Here is a 6753-nt window from a genome sequence, read left to right as displayed (position 1 = left end):
ATTGGAGATGTCGGTTGGAAATCAGGGCTTTGAAGTCGTAGCCTTCGTGACATTTCTAGATCCAAAAATTAAAGAGTTAAAAGCATAAAAATGGCTCAGTCAGGAACACTATATGTTCTTCTTGTCATTACTGAAACAAAAAGCTTCTCTGATAGATATTATTATTTATTATATGTGTGTCTAGTGAATTTTGAAAGAAAACCTGATTTTTAATTCCCTGCTAATCAGCCAGTAGTAACCTAACACCTACCAAAATACAAAATAACAGTGGATTTTTGTAAACAAATTATATTAAAAATATCAAATTAAAAATATACCTTTGTTTTAGTTTTTGACTGGCGTAAAACTTTCCCTTGATGTCTCTCTAGCTTTGACGATGTGGACTTGCAACTGTTCTGTACTTCTTAGCCTTTGGCGATTTGGACCGGTTGAAGACAATGGCTTTTTTTGGAAAATAGATGGTACGTAATCAGGGTGGATGTCACAAGTGATCGTTCACCTATATTAATAAAAATGAAGAATTCAGTTAATAATAATAATAATAATGATGAAAGGATAATTATTTTCACCTTTACTACCGTAAGTTGGTGGTCTAATATCGAACATCCCTCGTCTAAAATTCCGACACCCTTCTTTAGAGAAAGGAATAATATGAAGCTTGAATCACTGATATAAAAAGGATTATTCCTCTCTGACCACTAGCAAAGAAAAATCAGCTGATAAAGGGTGTTCGGAATTAGAGGGATGTCGACAAGACCAAGTTACGGTACCTTGTCTCAACACGTCACTTCTCTCTTAAAAAAAATAAAAATATTTATGATTTATCACTGAATGATACTTAAGCTACAGCTATAGTACTACAAAAAATATTACACCATGGAGAGCAGGTATACAATCACAACAAGTCACAACAATTTGACATGTTATACAGGAAATGACCCACAAAACACTCCCACACATCCTAATTTTCTACCCCCAATGATTTCGTTTGGACTCTTTTGGACCAGAGCATCACTTACCTTTAATAAAATGATCAGAACAAACATAAGTCCAGACAGAATTAGGCGCCCATAATTTTCCAGGAATCACTCTACCATCAGGTGTTGTTGCAACACGATTGATTGCTCTTAACCATTTTCCTCTCTTCGAAGGATCAGTTGGTATCTGATAGTAACTCTTATCAGGATTTTTCAAATTATTGTTATGACAATAAGTGACACAACAGTTTTTTGGCATCTTGAGATAGTCAGTTCCACAATTTCAGGCCAAAACTGCTTGAACTAACCTGAGATCAGATTGTGATTGTTTTCTGCCCACCACGCTGAAGCTCTAAAGGGATGGGTGAAAACATACACAATCTGACGAATATGCAATCTCGAAATCGTAAGGACCACGTTCGTCTAAAAGGACTGGGAATGACAACAAAGTTGCGTGATTGTGTTTATGAATAGGGCGCCGTATCAGTTTTTGACTTTCTGGCGCACAACAAGATTCTTGTTGTAAAATTTTCCGCGGGAGGACTATTTTCCTCAGATGTATAATTTTCAAGTGTCTTTAGAGGTTTACCGTGCACGTGAGAAAATTATGAACATCTGTTATCAGGTTAGCTTGAACAGGCTTGAACGATATACAATGTTTTCACCCGATTCAAAATGGTAGACTTTTACAGCGAGAGCAATTTTCGAAGTCACGTGACTATCCGTGACGAAGATTATAGAACAATAGTATCTAATTAAAAAATTCCTTCTGTGAGGCTGCCTATAGGAAAATACACTTTTTCTAACCCAAATTTTGGAAAAATATACATCACGTGATCGATTCTGTCCGATAGAAGGTTGCAAATGAAGCAAGTTTTTATTTAATTGCACTTTTTACGATGCAAAATGTCATTAATATTTTTACAACCGTAACACGGATGTTTTTTGAGAATCAAGGCAAGTTGGTTATCTATTATTTTTACATCGTTGCTTCAATCCATTTCGATCTTTACTCCTGAAATTATTAATCGCCCAGCCTTTCAAAATTATAAGACTATTACATGTTTTTTTTTATAAGCAAGTGTATGCCCCTTGGTCAGGCTCGTGTATGCTTAAGTTCTTAAAGCATCCAGGCATAGTTTATGCTTATTATATGCTTAAGAATCATGCTTATGATTCACCCCGAGCCAAGTTTTTAATGAAATTTCAGAAATTTTGTAAAATTTTGTTCAGATTTTGGGAGCAGTGGAATGTTAGCTAGCTGTGGAATGTCTTATTTTTTACTTGAACTCTATCAAACCTTTTTAAACAGATAAAAATGACCACTTGAAAAATATTTTAGGCTGACATACAGGGTGTCCCTAATTAAAGCATCGAGTTTGAACATGCGATTGAGTAGAAAAGTTTGTGTGTGTTATCGCTAAAATATAAGAACGTTCTCCATCACACAGGCTTATTACAAAAGGTAGTTACAACGTATAAATTAATCGTAATGACAAAGAAAAAAGAGGGAGAGCTTAAAATACAATTTTGTAAATACACACATAAAACTTTCTACTCATAGTTGTGTTTCGACTCGATACTTTAATTAGGGACACCCTGTATATGCTCATGTTAATGCTTAGGAATTCTGCAAATCTGAGCCTTCATATGCTTATAAGCGTTATGCTTAAAAAAAACAAACATGTAGGTCAAAAATTATAAGGTCATAAAATGTACCCTTTCAGTCCTAGACATCTCTAAAGCGGGACGCAAGACTCCATAAGTGATTTGATTTTTTTTAAGTGCAAATATGCTCTTGGAAAGGGTTAAGCGAAAAGATAAAAATTAAGAAATTCCCAAATCGACTGAGGACGCTGCCAAAACATATTTCCAATGCTCAGAACCCAAAATTAAGACATTTTATTTTTTTTTAAAGTCGTCTTTAACAAAATTTCTGGTTTTATCGTATGTTAATTTCAAGTTCTTTCAGTTCAGGGTCCAAATGTGAATGTCTTGCCGGTAACATACCATAAGCCTGCTTCCACACCAGAGATTAAGAAAATACTTCTAGTACACCCCTGTCTCAGTGCCCCGGTGGAACCATTTCCCTCAGTGGGGATGAAAATTTATATCGAAATCCCAAAGAAAATCTATTGTTTCCAGCTCAAAAATTCCAGTGGGGATGGTTTTGGAGTCCAATTTTTTCCATTCAATTTTCAATGGGGATAGAATCATAGGGCAATTTCCCAGTGGGGTTGAAAATGTAGGGTATTTTTCTTCCGTGGACGATTTTTTGGTTTATTTTGCCAACGGGGCGGGGGTCCACTGGGCCTGTGACACAGGGGTGTTCTAGTAGAGCAATCGAATAAAAAGATATCTTGGTAGCTATAACAATTTAGGTTTTTCAGACTGTTTTTATCTTTGAGAGTATATATAGCAGACCATCTTGGTGATCTCTGGGAGACCTTTTTGCTATAAAATGACTCTAATCCTCCTTAAATAAGATATCCTTGTTGAAAAACTGACAGAAACCGAAAAAAATAGTTTTTTTTGTCTTTGTAATAATTCTGAAAAATCTGTTTAGAATGTGTCGAGGCAAAAGTGTATGTTAAACTATATGTCTGTTAAATTTTGGCCAAATAACCCCAATGTGTTTGCCACCCGGGGGTACTAGGGTTGTGACGGGGTGTGACGACTTTTGATGAGACTTTGGAGTCCAAAAAACGGTACCCTTAAGGCGGCACATAGCCGTACCCTCCATTTGTTTAAGTACCCGATCCTGGGCCAAATACAGTGGATCTGTCTCTATAGCTAAAGCACGGAGATGGAAGGGAAACGCACATTTTAGGAACATTCTAGTGTAAAATAAAACACGTGTGATTAGCTAGTAATCACATAAAACTCGTACAATTCAAAAATTGCACTCGTGATTTTTTTTTTCGAATTTTATAACAAAAAAGTTACACGTCCAATTGTTCTCGAATTGCACTCGTTACCATGTGATTACATATACTATGTTCACGTGTAATTTTCATAATGCAGGGATTACTTAAGCGAAATGGGTAATGGGTATGTGCGAATGATAAAGGTGCTTCCTTTTTCACGACTTAAAGATCTTTTCAAGGGTTTCAAAAACCAACTCACCCCTCTGAAAGTGAGCGCCAAAATCACGATAATCGTAAATACTCTTCTCAAAGAATGAAGCATTTTTTAAACTAAAATGCAAAATGAAAATCGAACAAAAGGTTTTGAAGAAAAATCCTCGGAAAAGTCCCTCCAATGGCCCAAAAGTTTAAAATACTTTAAGGGTCGAAATTTCTATGTTTAGTTCCGAAATAAATTTGAGCATGCAAACCTAGTATCCCGAACTTCCATAAAGAAGTTTGGGATTTCGTTATAAAAAATGATGATGTTTTTCATAAAAGGTTTGTGATTTTTTTTGTTTGAGGAATTTGAAAAAATTGTTAAACTTCTCTGCATATTGCTGGGTAAGTAGTAAGTTAGCAGTAAAAAAAATTTGCGACCGGAGTCACAGGCAACCCGAAAGCTCCCGTTCCTTTAGCCGTTTACCCGGGATAGAGTAGGCGTCACTTCTTTGTTAGGATTGTAATGCCACGTGACCTCTAGGTAGGATTTCCTTCAACCGAAGCACGACATCTAGCCCTTCGCCCTTTATAAATCTATGAGCTGGATGCTCTCCTTTTTACCCTACGCCTTTAGGGCAACTAAAATAAGTTAGACTGTTAGTTACTTTAGAAAGGTTGTAAAGTCGATATTGTTTTATGTTTTGTGCTGTTCCAGTTGGAAACCATTGCTAACGCGAGAAAATTATATAATCCAAGAGCAATTTGTAGCAAAGGGGTTAGAAATCTATTTTTCAGTATAAGTAAAAGGAAAAAAAAGTTATGTCAAAATTTCCTGCTAGAGCTTTTAAGAGTGTAAAATGTTCATAATTCGTCTTTCTTCTGGCTAATAATAAGCAAATTTTTTTATCTCTTAATGGGTTTTCTGTTAAGAAAGAAAAAAACAGGATACTGCTGATTTTCAGACACGTGGGACCGTCTAGTTAATAATAAACGCTGAGCTGGAGGGTTTTAAAATATTTCTTTTTCTTTTTAGATTTCCAAGGTCTGATTTTGGCCGCAGACCAGTCGTTTTTGAATCAAGTACTTCCCTCGGGAAAGTGACTATGGTTCATGGGTCCCGGCGAGCCTTTTGAGTGAGGGGGCCAACATTTTGGAAAAAATGTCGCCCACATGGTTGGCGACGAAGAAAATGTATTACTTTTTACATCCTCAAAACACCTTAAAACGATATCTAACTGGAGAGAATAATGGTTTTTGTGGTTTGATTTGTTCTCAAACCAGCTTAAAATAGTAACTCTTTAAAACGTATGACATAATCTACCAAAAAGTGGGGGGGGGGCATGGACCCCCCGGCCCCCCCGTTGATGGGGCCCATGTGGTTGCCTACTAAGATATTGCAGATTCAAACTCTGATTTGTGCTTCACCTGTTAATATAAGATGGGCCAATGATGGTTCATTAGTCCCACGAGAAAGCTAAGATATTGTGCTTACGGGACAAAAAGTATTCATGATAAAATAAAAAAACATCAATATTATAGAAGAAAAGCGTGTAAAGCGAACAATTTTGCGGGATGCCGAAATGATGGGTATTGCTAGGGATCTCTTAAAAAGTTTTTATTTTCCTAGAATAGTTTTCGTTTGTAAGTTAAACAACATCTAACAGGAAAAAATACATAACTTATTTTTAAACACCATCTTGTGTTTACCTTACTATTTTTTTCCTTTTTCGGAGAAGAAACCATAATGGGACCCGGAAATATTGGTCCAGAAAAACAACCTAATGCGACTAACCTAGAAAAATAGGAATCACTACTGAACTATTCATTGGCGGGTTTAAGATAATAGACCAAGTACGTCGGAAACATGCGAAGTAGTACAACGCTCGTTAAAAAAACAATTACAAATCTCTTCATCTGATAAATTCGGCAGGGTCTAAAACCGCCTATGCTATTCGTTTTAAATAATATCTATAGTTTAGCTAACCAGTTTGAAAACCCTACTTTTATGTCTTTTTTCTTCATTATCCCCGGAAAATAGGCTAAAAAAAAAGTAAAAACAAGTCGAAGCCCCTGAGAGTTAGAGTCGAATATCCAAATTTTAAAACATTCGAATCGAGCTGTTACGACCAAAATTGAAAACAAGATGACGGACTAATTAGCTCTAAAACTGGACACACTTCATTTTACGAGAAGCACAATCCAGTCAAGTAGTTAGAAATCAGTGTATCTAGGGCCATGACTAATCATGAGATCCACAGCCTAAAATACAAATATTATTTTATTAATTGATGTTGAAATTATAACAGAATCCTATATTAGACCGTATCTTTATGAGAATGAAATATAGCGCATACAAAAGTACCGTAATTTCTCTAATTTAGTACAGCTGGAAAAATAATTATTTTAGAGGTGCCGCACTAATAATAGGAGGAAATAAATTGCTTCGAACCGACAATTTTTTTACTGTACTAATAACTAGAGGACAATTTACTGTGTATTCTTATTCATGTGGCTGTGAACTTTGTGGTTCTCTGATTTAAAAACATAATTAGCGGATATCTTCATTCCTCCTTTCACAAGATTGAAGGAGTATCTCCAGTGACCTTGATGACCACCTTCCCTCCGTTTTTCGTGTAAAAATAATTGAGCTTCAAAAAAATCGAGTCCACACTAAAATTAGAGGAAAATTTGAAATATGCCATACTAAA

This window comes from Clytia hemisphaerica, unplaced genomic scaffold (genome assembly GCF_902728285.1).
Source record: "Clytia hemisphaerica strain Z4C2 unplaced genomic scaffold, Clytia hemisphaerica genome assembly, whole genome shotgun sequence".
In the NCBI taxonomy this organism is placed as follows: domain Eukaryota; kingdom Metazoa; phylum Cnidaria; class Hydrozoa; order Leptothecata; family Clytiidae; genus Clytia; species Clytia hemisphaerica.
Note: the sequence above shows the minus strand (reverse complement) of the source record.